This window comes from Neopelma chrysocephalum, unplaced genomic scaffold (genome assembly GCF_003984885.1).
Source record: "Neopelma chrysocephalum unplaced genomic scaffold, ASM398488v2 Primary Assembly neopelma1_24, whole genome shotgun sequence".
Taxonomy (NCBI): Eukaryota; Metazoa; Chordata; class Aves; order Passeriformes; family Pipridae; genus Neopelma; species Neopelma chrysocephalum.
In genome coordinates this window covers 6,955,801-6,972,835 of record NW_020897693.1, presented here as the reverse complement: position 1 = coordinate 6,972,835, position 17,035 = coordinate 6,955,801, and the positions used below count along the sequence as shown (strand labels likewise).

The 17,035-nt window shown below is 40.0% G+C and overlaps 1 protein-coding gene across 8 annotated transcripts in view; it reads left to right on the top strand.

Moving 5' to 3' along the window:
• SERGEF (secretion regulating guanine nucleotide exchange factor) overlaps positions 1-17,035 on the top strand; it is a 148,419-nt gene that overhangs the window by 45,276 nt on the left and 86,108 nt on the right. The window contains exon 10 of one of the 8 annotated variants that reach the window (XR_003537080.1): positions 10,010-10,301. The exons of the other annotated variants lie outside the window; for them this stretch is intronic. The gene's annotated coding sequence lies outside the window, so the exon portion shown is untranslated. The remainder of the gene's footprint in view (positions 1-10,009; positions 10,302-17,035) is intronic. 8 annotated transcript variants of the gene reach the window in all.

Genomic DNA, 17,035 nt, shown 5'->3' with positions numbered 1-17,035 from the left:
TGTTGGCTGATATTCAGGGAGAAAAGGGATCAAAAACATTAAAACACTTGGAACGGTGATGCTAAATTAGTTTTATGTTTGAGCTAGCAAAAATGAATCTATGAATTCTAGTTTTGCTCTTCAGTGAGGATATTTTATTGTCATTTACTTAGTAATTTTTAATTAAATTCATGGTAAGACAGAGATGTAAGAAGGAGTAAAAATGCAAGTGTTGTGTTGTTACATATAATTTACATATACCTAGTTATAGTTGAAGGAGATTGGTTTTAAGGGACTGGTATTAGAAAGCCCATGGTTGTTACGTTTGTTGAAGTTGCATCTCCCAACAGTTGAGGTAATTTGCTTGCACTCGTAATTTATTTAACAAAGATCTCTCATGCAGGACCATAATCACTACACGTGCCTTAGCTTAAGCTTCCTCCAGAGGTATTTTGCTGCTGTGTTTTTTCCTCTGTTTCTTTCTCTTGCCCAAGAGAGTTGTTGCTGTGTAGACCTACTGAGAGCCATCTGGTGTGCCTGCTGGGAAGCCAGAGCTGCACACCTAAACAAGCCTGTCACACTGCTCACATTTGTCACAGTGCTGGACCTGCACCTGTGAGAGATGGCCTGCAGAGACAACTTTTTTACCTCTTTTTATAATGCATGTTTGGCCATTAACTTCTGGATACTTCAGTGCATTATTTCTTAGAGTAAAGACTTTCTCCAAAGCTTACAGCTTACAGCTGTAAGCAGGTGTCCTTGGCATTTGAAAGTCTTCAAGGTCTCCAGTGAATTTGGACCTTCTGGGCATTCAGGCCTGCCAGTCACTATTTTAAGGGCACTTTTTATCTGTATACTATACATCCTTCTGCTTTTGGAAAGTAGGAACTTCTATACTGTAGAAACCTGAAGATATGGCTACTTACTCATCCTTTTTTTCAGCTGAGGGCAGTACCTTGAGGTGAGATGCAGTAGCACTTTGTTTGCCTTGGATCAGAGTAAAACTTTTCAGCTGAGTTTTAGAGGTGGCCTGCCTTATCTTTAAATAATGTTTTTCTTCCTCTGGCAATGTAAATTTCCCCCATTCTCCCCTTGGCAGATTCTGCCACCAGTTGCTGAAATGAATAAAAGACTTAGTGGTCAATAGTTGCATTCTGCACCTCTTAAAGCATAAGAAGTGCTACATGTAGAAAAATCCCCAAATGTTTCTCTCCTATCTTTTTGTCTTTGTGAGACACTTCAAACCTGCCATTACTAGATGGAGATGTGTGAAGACTGGAAGACCAGCACAATGCCAATCATAACAGGGCAAACTGCATCATCCTGGGAGCGCAGAAGGAATGCGCCAGTGGTTTTAAATGACTACAAAATCATTTAGTTAGCAGAGTGTGCAGTAAGCCCAACTGCATCTTCCCATATAGAAGTTGCAAAGTACTGTTTGTACTGCTGCTCTTCTCATTGCCATGCTGAAACCAGAAAGCATTATGTACCTGCCTTCTGCTCTGAGTCATGTCCCAGTGGGCAGGGTTCTCAAACAACCTTTGCAGCTGAGCTGGCTTGGAACAGCGGCATAGTTCATAGCTTATCTTAAGAAAACAGCTGCAAAAGAAAGAGGGGTAAAAGCCACATGGTTAAATAGAGTGCTTAGGCCTCTGATGGACAGAGGAGAATAAAAGGCAGGGGCGAAAACCAGCAAGGGTTCCTAGGTATAGTATAACTCGTCATAGTAAATCTCCTGTATAGAATCCATTAATATTTGTTTGCAGACAACACAGCTCTATTGTACTCTTGACAGGAGACCTGAAATGCATCAGGAGTTTCTGGTTCAAGTCCAGTGTTGATGTAGAGAGGTGCAGCCAAGTCAGTGGAGCTCTGCAGTATCCAGTGGAGTTGTCCACCATGTTATAAAGCCATAAGATCACCCAGTTTCTGGTGGCTGCCATAAAAACTAATGATATAAAAGGTATATCTGTGATTCATTTAAGGTAGTGATAAGAGTTGATCATGTGTGAGATGCTGAGTGTGTTAAGCTTTTCTTGAAAGTCTTATGGTAATTGTGGTGGGTTTTAAAAAAATTGAAAGCTCATTTTTAAAAAATCCTGAAAATGTTAAACTTCAGGTTTTAATAAGTAACAAGATTGCAGCCTCATGTCTATTAAAAAAAAATCTTGTTTTTAATCTAGCTTCACAATACTGTTGTAGCTTCAGCTGGGTTTCTGAAATGTTTTTGGACAACAGTGTTTTGGTTGTCATTTGACAAACATTGAGTTTTACATTCAGCTATGCAGAGAATGCTTAATTAGGCCTATTGATTTGAGAAGTAAGGTAAAGCTGGAGATGATTAAGTGTAACAGATTTTAGCTCCATGGAAATGTTTTTAAGAAATTAAACATTTATTTATGAGCAAGAATAAGCATACTGACTTTGTCTCTTAGGGAGACAAGTGAATGAATTGGCTAATAACGTAGTCAGTGAAATGGTGAGAGAAGTAAATGTTTGTTGTCAAGTCTTTTTTTTAAATGTAATTGAAGAGCACTGAAAAGTGAAGACAGTTTTAAAATGTGCTGCTGTATGGCTGTGTCTGTCTTGCAGCAGCTTACAGTTCATGTGGCATGGTGTAGGTTTTTCGTGGCTGTTCAGGCTGACTTGAAATTTTTTTGTATTGGATTTGAGAAATCTTCTGGAATTGGGCCAGAGGGTTATGAGTTCCAGTAAATGACTAAAAGTGAAATTGTGTCTAGATGACTATCTAAGCCATTGGAATATGTGTTATCATAGTGGCTGAAAAATCACTTAATTATTTCAGAGAGCTTTATTTTAGTTAATGTAACCCTCTTCTTTGTTCTAATACTGATTTAGTTTCTGATCTATTGGATTCAGTAAGTATTTGAATTTTGGATTTTCCATGACCTATGTCATGTTAATGTGTCTTTAATGCTTGGAAAGCATAATTTATTCTTATGAAGGTTTGCAAAGTAATAGCACATAGCTCCTTGGAGAAGAGCGAACTTTAACAGCAATATTATGAACCTAACCCAGTATATTTTAACACTGCTGTAGCTGCTGTGTATGAAGGCAGCATAGCATTTTCTGTTCTAGTTTTCTGTTTGGTTGCCCAAATTTATTAGTCATTTGCCACTCGGGAGAGAAACCTCTCTGTTCGTCCTCTATTCTCAATTTGCTTTATTTTGAAACAATGACTAAAACCAACTCATTCGTCCTTAAATTGTAGGAGACTTTCTCAGCCCTTGAATAGTACTGATGATGCTAGAAATGTAAAATGGGTTATTCTGAGTAAATACTTGCAGAGAAAACCTCAGAAAGATCAGAGTTCAAAAATCCAGTCATCTGAGGTGATTACAGTTTCTTTGAAGATCACAAATTTGTTTTAAAGACCTGAAAGTTTGGGTTTATTGTTGAGGGGGTGACTGTCTCTATACCTTGTTTACTGTTAACTGAAATTTATAGATGAAAACCTTGTGATTAAAATCTCAGTAGGCTTATTCAGCATGGAGAAGAGAATGTTTCAATGGCACATAGTAGCAGCCTACCAGTACCTACAAGGAGGCTCATCGAGAAGATGAAGATGGAGAAGCAAAGGACAGAAATAAAACTGTGAGGTTTGGACTTTATGTAAGAAAAACCTTTATCACCATGAGGACAATCAAACAGTTGAACAGGCTGCCTGGGGAAGCTGTACCATTTGAGCCTTATGGAATGGAGAAAGACTCATCTGGATAAAGCCCACGCAGTGTGGTCAGATCTCATGGCTGATTTGGCTGGGAGCAGGAGATGGGATAGGAACCTCCTGAGGTCCTTTTGAACCTGAATAATCCTGTGATCCTAAGATCTTGTTTTTCTCCTCAAAGCTCTTTCCACACATGTTTGAAATTCAGAATTATGAAGCTTTAGTCTAGTGCTGTAATAATAAGTTGTCAGAGGGATGAGTTTTCAGGTTATTTGTTAAAATGTACTGGGCAAAACTCAAATCAAGTTCAGTTTACAGGAGCCATGCTTTTTACCAGGAACAACCAATGAGAGAGAAGGAAACTAAAGAAATCATGCTGTTTTTTCCTGTCAGTTCTAATACACATTTTGGGTGCAGCAAAATGTACAGAATCATTATGCAAGCAGTACAAAGCTCTCAATGTGCCCCTCAGGATAAAATAAGGTGCTTGTATTACTCTGATAGGGTAGAAGCTGGCATCTTATTTCCAGCACTGACTTGGGGAAAGGAAGACTGTAACTGAAATAGCAGCTTGGAAAAAACTGCTTCATGGTTCAGTAGTTCTTTGTTGTTATTTTGTTTTAGCCCAGAAGCACTAAAATTAGCTGTCCTCTCCTCTTTGTTCTTATTTTCCTTGTACTCCAAAGTTTGCAAAGTAGAAAATGTGTTGAGAAGCTACTCTGCACTTTAGCTATCAATACACCGAAAATCAGAGCCCTTGATCTGAAGGCTTAAAATGTTGACTTTGTTTTTCAGGGTTTCTTCTGCAGTTTGTTTAGTTATGTGCCATTTTCTAGCATAAATTGCTCTTTGGTCATATGAAATTAAATGGTATTGCTTTATGCTGACAGTTAAATTTATAAGAATAAGTTTAGTTTTATGCCCTTCTCAATGTCCTCTGTTTTCTTCTGAGTAGTAATGGACGCACAGTCTGTGTGACAGATAGGCTATTGAAATTAATCCACTAAAAACAGTCTCTGCTCTTCAGAAAATTAAAAACCCCGATGTCTGCAATGTTGTGTTCTTCTACAAGGGTAAACAGAAAAGGAGACAGAGTTGTTTAGAGGTGACACAGCTGTGACTTTGTCATCATTAAAGTGTTTCTTGGAAAAGACTGTCCTGATTCATGAGAATCTTTTTTATTTGAGTGTTTCTTCTGAGTTGCAGTATTAGTCATCCAGAATCATGTATGCTGTCTGCAGTTCTTTTTAAGGATCTTTGCTTGTCTGAAGAAGTTACCTTTATTTTTATTCTTTCTCAGAGTGGTACGTGAACCTTTAAACACAAAGCCAACTATTTCACCTCAATTACTCTTGAGACGTTAAGTCAGCTTGTTCCACAAATAACTGTGCTAGAAATAAGGCTTTTGTTTTTCATTTATTTATTTTCTACACATGCCTGGACTTTCTACTTTGGGTTTGAATTAAAGGCCTCACAATCAATTTTGTGGAAAAACAGCATAGAGCCCAAGATTTTGAAATCTGCAGGACAGCTAGAGGAACCTTTTCAATTCTTTGCAAGAGCAGCAATGCTGCTGTTCTTATAAACCATGTTGCTTGTGGGTCTGGTGTTGGCATGATGAAATCACTGGGGTTTGAAGACCTGGATGTTTCCAAATCGTTGAAATCATTAGTCTTGCTGCAAGCTGCCTTGGCTTTTCAAGGCTTAATGCATGGTGTATAGCAGATATTTACTTCCTTGTAGTTTCCACCTGCAGGAGAGGATAAGAAATGGAAGAGCACTTCATAATTTTTCATGACACTTTTGTGGGGGCGCTTGGGTACCTTCTGCAAATGTGCTTTGGTAGACAGAATGGGTCGGATGGGTAGAAGAAGAGTCTACTGTGTGTAGAGCAAGTGGGAAAGTATTGAGATGGGTGGCTCACTGCTATTGAAGATACCATCCTGTGGTTTTGACTGGGAAACTGCTTTATTGAAGGCTTTCCTGGAGTGACATAGCAGGGTCAGCACAACTTCCATGTGTGGACAATCCAAGCCTTATCAATTTACTTGAAGGCATTGAAAGGGTGCCGTGGTGGACTGAGATTTTTTTTAAGTGCTTGAAAAAATTTGAGATGGTGGAAAGGCAAAGGCAGTGTAAAAGGGCTGTTATGAATGCAGCTTGCCATTGCACCTATGAATAATTCCCCATGATACCTATGAATTTGAATTTCTGTATAACAGCAATGCACAAGTTCAGGTGAAGTGCAAGATAGTGTCTTTTTATACACAAAATCTGGTACTACGAAGGATGTCTCTTGCAAGTTTGCAAACTTCTTAAAATTCTCTGTGGTCGTTGAAGCTCCAGAGGATTAATGCAGTTAGTGGTATCACTGTGTGTGGAAGAATTGCAAAGGGGAAACATTAAAAATAAGTTAATTTTTTTTTATATGTTAAAAGTACATTAGAAATTGCACTAGTTACTTAAAAGTGCTAAATCCAGTAATTGTTCATGTAGAGAGGACAAGTCATAGTGGCTCCCAACATGACCTGATTTCACATTGAGTTCAAAGTGTGCATATTTCTAATGCTTAATGAACTTTGCAGAGAGTTGTGGATATCTCTTCAGTATGTGTAAAGTACATTGAAATACATAGTATCAATACATTTGGCAGGATTTATAAACTTTTGTGATGCTGGCAAAACAGTTATTCTTTGCTGTTTCAAGGTGAAGTCCAAAAATAAGCACCTCAATTTATGATAAATAGCCTGTGCATTGGATGTTGTCAAGGGCTCTTGAGTTAAACATGCTTGAAATTTTTAGATTAGGCTGGTTTTGAGAGATGTTGTGCCAAAATAGAGCTGGAAAATTTTGACTGTACTCCTGCATTTTTTTCATTCTTTCAGACACAGAAGGGAACAGAACCTGTATTTTCTTATCCTCCCAGCCCTGCTTTGAACCTACTACCTGATAAGTGTAGACATCGAAAAGGGAAGAAAAAAAACTGTTGAAAGAAGTGTTTTGTATCCTGTCCCTCTAAATGCTTGCATGTCTGAGTTAATTTTCCTCATGTTGGAACAGTGGTACTGCAGCTCTGTAGGAACATGCTGTGGCTGTGAGCCTCTCTGGCAGCTGGCTTTCATGCCTGCAACTTGGCTCATTTAATTCTACACCAACAATTCGGCTGAAAATGATCTGGACACAGGGGTGAAGGCATTTCTGTTGCTGCTGTTCCAGAAAAAGCGCCACAAGCTGGGAAGAGGAAAAGATTTCCAGCGACAGATTCATTAGATGCTACGGCTCTAAAAAAAACCCCAAATTTATCCAGATGGATGCCTTTAGAAATCTGCAGAACTTTTCTGCTGAATTGCAGGTTAACTATCTGTTTTTGTCAGGGAGTACTGGATAGCAAGCTTTCACTGTTATAGTTTGCAGTGAGTCCTGCTCTCCATTGTATATGGCTGACAGGGTAGTAAAATTAGACAATGTTTCACCCTGCTCTCCTCAATCAGAAACTGAGAAATGAAACTGAAACAGAGCTCTAAGAATAAGGCACATTCACTTCTTGATGAGTGATTTTACCCCCGAACTCAGCTTTCAGAATTCTGATACCCCTGACCAGGGGCAGCTCTGTTGCATTGCACAAATATGAGTCTGTTCCTGGAGGGCAGCAAATTTGTTCCATTGTAGGAAGGCGGGTTTATAGCACTGCAGTTCTGAAACCAGAAGTGAGATGTAAGTCTGGAAAACAATTTGAAGGCAGGGCATCAAGTTCTTCCTGAAAAGTTTTAAACTCATCCACTGGGTGAACTAAAAAGGCATATTTGAATAGGCAGCTTTTGCTTTGAAAAACTAACATGGATATCAAGTAATTTTGTGGTTTGTAGTTGCATCACTTGTCAAGTGGTATTGGTTATACAAGTAACATTCTAGTGATATGCTGTCCCTGGAAGACAGAAAATTGGAGTTTAAGGTATGTGTGAGCTTTACTGTCTCACTGCCATTTTTCCTCACTTCCTAAAAGAGAGGATGACTCGACAGCCTACAAAAGCCCCTTATTAGGTGATTGGATTTTTGAGCTATGTTCTTCTAAAGATACTATTACCTGTCCTCTGAAGTTTGAAGCTAGTGCACACTGCACAGTCAGTAGCTGAACTGTCTAGATGGTGTCATCAGCTGTGCTGCAGTCCCCTTGGAACTGTCTGAGAGAGCTGGAGCAGTTCAGAGCAGCCCAGTAGCCCTGGGTCTGACTGCAGGCTGGAGGGGACTGGTGGTGCCAGCACTGGCTTCTGGGAGACTCCTGACAGCCCCAGGGTCTGGGGTACAGAGGACAGTGCTGCCATCGGGAAAACCCCTGACATATAAAGCTCAGGGGAACGTAAGGCTGCTCTAGGGTATGTCTACATGCACTGTGACCCTGGGAAAAGGATGGGGAGAAGTGGCACCAAGGAGTTTGAGCTAGCCGGAGGTGAGCCAGGGCTCTTGAAGGCTCCAGTATGGAGCTGCACCAACACAGTGCAAGTTTCCAGGCTGGGTTTAGTTGGAGTGTGATTTCAGTGTGGGCTCAGGGGAGCGTGGGTGAGTCTGCTCCTCTCTGTGCACTGTGACTAGCACCCAAACTAGTTGGTTTAACGACAGCCTGGCTCTTGTGCACTATGCAGCCACCCCTGTGACTGCACTGCAGATATTTGCAGAGCTATGTTCTGGGGTTTGGCCTCTGCATCCAGGATTTGGGGGGTGCAGAAGTTGAATAAAGTTGTACTTGGGCTGCAGTTTTTGCTCTGCACCTCTGAGAAAGCCAAAATAAAATCTCTTCTCCTCGTATTCACGAAAAAAGCTACAGAGAACCAAAATTGGATGAGAAATAGAACAACCTAATGCATTCTGAGAAAGCAGATATTAAGACAACTGTTAGAAATAGTGGTTTATGTCTCTAAACTATTTATAGTGTAGTCATGATGTCTCCAAAGAGAGCAATACTATATCACCAACATTTGATAGCGGTGCTCTGAATAGAGAACAGAATGCAAGACAGTACAGATGGCTGACAGACTGCAGCAAATTCCAGCTAATGAAGAAATGCAGTATGTTTGTTTACATGCAAGTTGAAACAGTTGGCTGTTAAAATTGGTTTTAAATCCAGCTCTGAGCTGTGTAAACATAGATCACCCTTATGCAGCTAATAATAAAATACATGTTTGCATTTAAAAACAAAAAGCTTTCCTTTCAACAGTGTTGCTGCAGTTTGATAACTTGGCTGTTCTGTATTCAATGATCTTCAGTTCTTGTGCAAATTAATACTGCAAGAAACAAAACCAGTTTATTGAGTGAATTTATGTTTAGTCTCAAATTGTGAATCTATATCCGTGAGGTGTAGGTTTTATGATAAAATTCGGGTAACTTTTGCAATGCTCTGGAAATGTAATTCAAACAGAGGGAAGAGACCCAGACATTCTGCTGAACTGCTTCATCCAGTGGATCAGGTTATAATTTTGCTAAGGGTTCACACTGTGAATCATGGGGGTTGGGGGTGGCTGATTCCTGAATTTTAACAGTGAATTTCTCATCATAGTAGTTTTTTTTCCCTACCTACTTTAAAAAATGGCATATTTCAGCCAGCAAGTGTGTTGTTATTTGATATTAGCACAGTGATGCCATACAATAAGAATACTGCAATCTCTCATGTATCAGGGAGAGACAGAGACAGAAGGAATAAAATGAGGAATTATTACTACATGCTTTTCTGTAATACATTTCCAAAGCACATGATTTGCTTGTCAGAGTATTTCTGAGAATAAGTTCAGTTTACTGGGGCAGCATTCATCTCATTCGCTATCATTTTTTAGAAGTATTATCTGTATTATAGAGAGCTGTTAAAATTCTGGAGCATGTTTCAGGAAGATGTTTCGAATGTAACTTATTTGCTCTTGTTTTCCTTGCTGATGGGTGTTTAGAATGCGTTTGCTGGTAAGCATTACTGACAGTGAAAATGTAGTTTGCTCTTCAGCAGCAGGCACAGTTGGGCACATGTTCTGCATTTGACACGGTGGGGTCGATTCTGGAGCTGCCTGGTTGATAGGGAGAAAGCTGTAAATAGGATGGGTCTTTGTTTGTGTCCTTTACCATAACATTTAAAGTGTCACAATGCAGAAGATGTGCTGACTTATCAAAGCATTGTAAGACCGCAGAAGGTGAGATAAGTCACTTTGTTGTGCGGTTGGCTTTCAGAAGTATGTGTGTGCTTGTCTGTGCAAATGACAATCCTCACATGTGGGCTATAGAGAGACCAAAAACTCCTCTGTGATGTAGACAAACATACATGCATTTAATTTATGCTGATGAGGTGGGTTTTTCACTTCACAGATTGTAATGTGATGGACAGTTGCTGATTCATGGAGAAAAACAACCCTCCTGCCAAGAACTGGAAACCTGCCATGATGCTAAGTGATCTGAGATCCCACTCCCATGGGCATGTGTGGATTTGCAAATCAACCAAGAGTCAGCCTACTAAGCCCAGTAACACTGAAAGTAACCATCGAAACCAATGTTTATTTTGTGGTTTTTCTCTTACTCTGACTCCGTACTCCAGGACCAAGAAGCAATTTAATGATTGTATCTTGGATTATATCCCCTAAAGTGCTTCTTGATTTGCCAGGTATTTATTACTTATGTAGTTTTCCGTGTAAACCAGAATCTGTTCTGCTTTTACAGCCAGAATTTTTTTAACAGATGTTCAAGCAGTAAGAATTCAGATTAGAGCCTTGGATTCCTAGAGAGCATTTGTTTGATTAAAAACAATAACAAATGCTTTGGAGAGGGAAATATATTGCAGCAGGGCTCAATGGGTGTTTGGATGCCAATATTGAGAATTTCCAGGTTCACATAGAAAAAGCAAACAAAAGTCTCTATCGTCTCCTGAAAGGATATAAACTTTTATGGACCCTAAAAATGGAGTTTGTATGTTATTGTGTAATGGTCTAATGAGGGTTTCTCTTATGTGCTTGTGAAACAGCTGTCACTGGAGTGGGCTGATCCAGTATAGTAATTCATTTGCTCTTCCTAAACTCCCAGGCCTTACTATGTATTCTCTACTTGAATTGAGTAGACGTGAGGTTAGAGAAACAACTTGTAAAGGTCTGGAGTTAGTTTTGTGGTCCATGGCTTGGTAAGCTAAAATTGAATGAGATGTAAAATTTAGTCCTAAGGAAAAGCTGTCAAGAGCATCTCTGCTTTGCCAGACTCTTTGCCCTGGGGCTGCCCTGAGGGTGATCTTATCTTCCATAAATAACAAGGCAGCAAAATAATCTCCTAGTGGTGGTGTTGATTTCATCCATAGGTAGGAACAAGGAAGCTGTGTACTGTGGGTACCTGTAAATACCGTCTTTGTTTGTCAGGTGTCTGTGAGTTATGGTGGATCTGTCAGTAACAACTGTCTTAACTGTGTCCTTACTGAAGCATCTGAATTCTGTCTGCTTATCTTGGGTTTAAATGTGAAATACTTGATGTGTGTGAAGAGCACGTTATCCATCCCAAGGCTGAGAATTCTAGTGTAAGAGGTAGGGTGCTTGGTGGTGCTGTAGGTCACTGGTGGGTAAAAGGTAAAGTATACAGTAGGTTTTTGATGTTGAGTTTCCTCTATGTCTACAGAGCTGCTACTCTGAGGGTGCTGCTTTATGTAAGCTATGTTTCTTGCAGGGTTCCTTAGTCATAGAAATGCAGGTCTGGATTGCATCTTCTGTCTGAAGATGAGAGGTCTTCCTTGGGTCAAGATAATGAGTGATGAAATATAATTACCTTGTACATTATAATAATGACTCATATACTTATAGGTGCCTGTGGTATGAAATTTGGATGAATTGCACATTCTGATGGATGTTTAATTTTGTTTTCTCTTGCTGTTGGCTGGTATCACCCCACTTAATGGATAATCAGCCTTCTTGTTGCAGAGATTTTACATAAGCACTTTGGGGTCCATTTTTGGGAATCTTGAGTTTATTCAGTAAATTAGTGTGATTATGGTAGTGCAAATGCAAAAAAACCTCCACCCTCGTCAGTTTGTGTGGCATCTGCCAAGCTACAAGAACTTTTTAGTAATAGTTCTTACTCCTCAGCAAAACTGGTCATATTGTACATGAATAAACTCCTGCAAACAATTCAATTTATGGTTGTTCCTAGTGTACGCTGGGACTGCTTTGTGAATAGTTGTTCTTCATGTTCCCTCCCATACATAATATCCTTTACAAATGATCCACACCTGTAAGGACTCATTGCCCAAGAGTATATGTTGCCATACTTAATTTCTGCTGCTGCTTGTATTTATCATCAGTGCTAAACGTAAGTTTGTGCCGTTTTTGGTGTTTCAAATTCAATGTTCCTACTCTTAAGTAATTTAAAATACTCTGGTGTAATGATTCTGAATAACTCTCAAAACTTGTTTTTGGAAGGGATGAGAGTTTTGTAAGTACAAAAATATTCCACTGAATAGAAACAGTGTCTTGCCAAAGAGAGAGCTGGTAAGACCCTTACATATTTCATATATTAGTGACTGCCTTGTGCAAAATATTAGCAACACACTTCACGTGCATGTGGTGTGCCTGCATTGCGTTCACTGCAGAACTCTACAGTTAACTTCAGTGCCTAGGAAAAAGTAGAGATTTGTAGTAGAGTGAAGTACTACCATATTATCTATGGGCTTGCCAATTGGATTTCTTAACTGAGGCCCAGGTTATGGCCATTTCCCTATAAAGGAAGTTACAGTATTTTCCTATAAGGGAAGTTACAGTATTTTCCTATAAGGGAAGGGAGATGCCTAGGTTTTTTTGCAGATAAATGGAATATGACTAAACTCCGATTTCTTGATCTCAGAGGTATTCACGTATTAACACCCTAACTTTGGAGCCAGAACAGTCCTAGCTGTCTGGTATAATATGGATGTTCCAAAACAAATGTTACCCTCACACATGTACATGCAAGTAAAATCCAAAGTTAATTGCAAGTGCATGTGAAATCTGAAGTTAATTGCAAGCGGCTGTGTTTGAAGGAGGAGTTTGGTTCTAGTGCATGTAAGAAGATAATTTTAATAGCTGTAGTGAGATTAAGTTTATAGTTTCACTAGACATTAAGCTGTAGAGTCCTCTAGTTAAAAATAAATGACAGTGGACGGAATTACAGTAGGTTTTAAGAGGCGCAAGTTATAAGATTGATTAGGTAATCCAGAGAGAAGGTACTAGCTCTAATAGCTTTTTCCTTTTGCAGCCCTTGAGTAGAAAAGATATTTTGGATTTACTTTATGCCTAGCAGATTTAGTAGCTTTAAAATAAAAAGGCATCTTTTAAATCTCCTGAACACTTTTTTTGTTGTTGCATTTGACGTAAGTTTATGAAAATGACTTCAGTTTAATTAGGCTTCGTTGATACAGTACTTTTCCACTGAATTTACTCGGAGCTTGTGAGTGTGTTGTAACGAACTGCACTGCAGCCTGCAGTATCTGATTGTCATGCCAGGAGCATCACTAGCGTAGAGCTAAATAGAGATTGGTGAGGAAAGTGGGTCAGGAAACAGGCCTACTGTACCTGCAGAGACTGCAGAGTGCAGCGGCAGCAGAGCTGTGTGTCCACAGCATGGCACTGTCTTACAAAACATAGCGGAGGAGACAGGCTGAGGAAGTGGTTAGTTAGGATAGTGGGCATGTTTGGGAGCTAGTGATGCTGCTGCTTTTATCCTCCCTTCTCTCCCCTGCTTGTTTTGCTGGGTGGTCTTAACACTGCCCATTCTGTTTTTTCTTTCTTTGCACAAAAATGTCCATAAAAACATTCTTTCGTTGCCAGAGGTCTAAAACATCCTGTCCTGTCCTGTAAGACAGACTGCTAGAGACATGCTTGCTGTTTGGTGTGAGACAGTGCTGAATGTTGCTAAGGATTCTTTCCTACACTTTTCGGGTGTTGGAGAGAAAAACGCATGTACTATGCTGCTCCACAGACCTTGTTGTGGTTGTTTAAAAAGGCTTTTCTGAGCATACCTTGCTTCACTTGCAAATCTAGTCTTGCTGGAGGTGACATTCAGAATGAAATTACAGTGCAAACAGAAAAGGAGCAATAAAAACAGAAGCATCTCTAAGCAACCAGTGGGATATGCCAAAATTACCCGAGAAGTGGAAACTACAGAGATTGAATGATAAACACAGAAGGAAAGGGGGGAAAAAAATCCCAGAAGAGCCACTATAAGAATTTTTGCTCAAGTGTAAGAGGAAATGGTGTAAGGAACCAATAAATATAATTTTGAAGTTCTTGTTTCCTCTGCTGTCTGCCTTAGTCACTGTGGAGCTTAATTGCTGTGGCTCAAAATAGTCCCTTTTATGAGTCTTTTGTTTTACTATATGGCTTATCTATGTCCTGACCATAAGAGGAGATCTAAGGCAGGAGACATTAATTGCCTAAAAAACTTCATGAATTTTTATCCTTAGACATAGTTGTTTTAATTATACTTCATTTATGTGTAAAGGAATGCCTTTCATTTTGTTTTATTGCGGAGATTTACTTGATATTTCAGACTTAAGAGTAGGAAGGTAAGACAGAAAGGTAGTTGTCTGTTTTTCAATTGGGAAAGTTCCATACTAAAAGGGAACATTTTTCAGGAATCTTTTGGAGTATGAATCCATTATTAATCCAGAAAAAGGAAGAGGATTTGGTTCAAAGGCCTTCAGACTTTAGGTGCCAAAGCCTACAAGGTTCTTATGTTCTCAGCTTCCACTGAAGCTTCCACTGCACTGGTAAATGGTGTAAGTCCAAACACTTGTTGACTTATGCTGAAGGGTTGCCATAGAATAAGTTAAAATAAAAACTGAAGGAGAAAGAAGATAGCTTAATACTTGCTACCCTGTCTTGAGCTTTGGATCTCGGAGGTATGATGAGAGCAGGAGATGGGACACTTACAGCCATTCTGTGCTAATAAAAGCAGGGCAGTGCAGAGAGCATGATCGTGTGTCTTCAGTCTGCTTTCATTAATCTTGGCTTGAACTGTTATGCAGAACATAACATCCACACTGGTACAGCATGAAGACAGGGCAGATGACTATTCTGCCAGTAACTCCTTCCCATTCTTACTGTAGGGAAATCAGTTGTGTGGAGTGCTCAGACCACTGAGGAGTCTTCTGTTTTATTTTGTGATGCACATGGAATGATACTGAAGAAATGCCTTTGAAAACAAGGCTTTGGTTTGTAAGCAACTTGGATACTTGAAAAAACAGTCACCCTTAGTGTTGTAATTTTCAGACTGTGTAATAAATGAATGATAACATTAATAACATTTCAAAGACAGGAGAATAAATGCCTCAGACTGAGACACCTTCAGTTGCTATAGTGGCATAGGCAGTTTAGGGGACTGAATACATTAAAATTCATGGATGCTAGCAGCATTAGTTTTATGTTTAAACCTGGGAGCAGTTTTACTGTGATAATTCAGCAGAGTAATCAAAACAAAAAAGAACTTTCTTCCCTACTATGGTTATTGCAGATAAATCCTGTGAATTTCCCAGTGCAGGCTAATGAGATGGGCAATGCTCTGTGTCACTGCTGCTTTTTAGAATCATCTGCTCTGGGAATTCACTGAACATCTCATGGTTCACGTTCAGGGGCCCTGCCTTAACATATTGCATTAAACAGATTATCTAACCTATCCAATTCTGCATTTATATAGTGCTGTAAGCTGTTCCAGCTCACAAGCCTTGAAACAGTGAACATAAGCACAGAGGGGTACCCAAATGCATGCTAACAGTAGCAATGACAGCATTCCCTGACTTTCACTGCAAAGGGAAATTACTTCAGCTTCTAAAAGACAATTTACAGTGTGTACCACAGGCTGTGGACAAGATCACATAGTGCCTTATGTGCTATTTATGTCTAAATACCAAGTGTTGCTAAGCTATCAAGGCTTTTCTTCCTAGTTCCTCTTTTGTTTCGTTTTTAATTTTGAATATGCAGTTAATGTGATAACCAAAGGAGAAGGTAAAACTGTGTGGTCTTCGCTCACTCTCTGCACTTGGACTGCTTGTACTGCCTTGTTTTAGGCCTGCAGTTCTTAAGTAGAGTTTCTCCTGAGCAGAATCACAGCATGGTTAAGGTTGGAAAGAATCACCAGAGATCTAGTCCAACCTCCCTGCTCAAGCAGGGTCTCCTAGAGCACATTAGTCAGGATTGAGTTCAAACAGCTTTTGAATACCTCTAGAGAAGGAGACTCCACAATCTCTCTGCACAGCCTGTTCCAGCATTCAGTTACCTGCACAGTAAAGAAGTTCTTCATCATGTTCAGGTGGAAGTTCCTGTGTAGAACAGTTTCTGCCTGTTGCCCCTTGTCCTATTGCTTGGCACCATCAGGAAGAGCGTGGCTCCATCCTCCTGGCACTCTCCCTTCAGATATTTATATATATTGATGAGGTTCCCTCTCAGTCATCTCTTCCTGAAGCTAGACAGGCCCAGGTCCCTCAGCCTTTTCTTGCAAGTGAGGTGCTCCAGTCCCCTCATCATCTCCATAGCCTTTCAGCTTTTGGACTCGCTCCAGGAGCTCCATGTTTCTCTTGTACTGAGGAGCCCAGAACTGAACACAGCAGTACAGGTGAGGCCTCACCAGGACTGAGCAGAGGCGCAGGATCACCTCCCTTGACCTGCTGGCAATGCTTTTCCTAATGCACCCCAGGGTACCCTTGACCTTCTTGGCCACAAGGTCACACTGCTGGCTCATGGGCAGCTTGTTGTCCAACGGGACCCCCAGGTCCTTGTCCACAGAGCTGCTTTCCACCAGGTCAGTCCCCAGCCTTTACTGATGCCTGGGGTTATTCCTTCTCAGGTGCAGGACCTTGCATTTGCCTTTGTTGAGTTTCAGCCAGTTCTACTGTGCCCATCTCTCCAGCCTGTTGAGATCCTTCTAAAGGGCTGCACAGCACTCTGTGGTGTAACTCTTTTGGGTCAAACCCTTTTGAACAGAAGTTTTGTTTCAAAATAAGACTGTTATAATGAAAAGGCACCCAAACCCCATCACACTTCTGTACTGCATTGTGACAGTCTGCATAGGAATAAGCAGGTGTAGCCCAAAGTTTTAAAGCTCTGGCTTAGATCATACTCTGCTGTTTTAGACATCTAAAGCAGCTGATTTTTAAAGATCCTGCTTGTCTTGCAATTTCCACTTGCCATCATTTTTAGAAGTAGAGTATTTAAGCTCCTAGATATGTTATTTAACTGTGTTAAATTTTAATCAGATCTCATTTTAAAAAATTATAAAATCTTTGGCTCTCCTTCTGGAATGACTAAATCCTTTGACAATACTACAGGCAGACCTATAGAGAGGTTCTTCAGAACTCTGTATCTTTTGAGGAAGTGCAAAGATTTTTGTCACTTT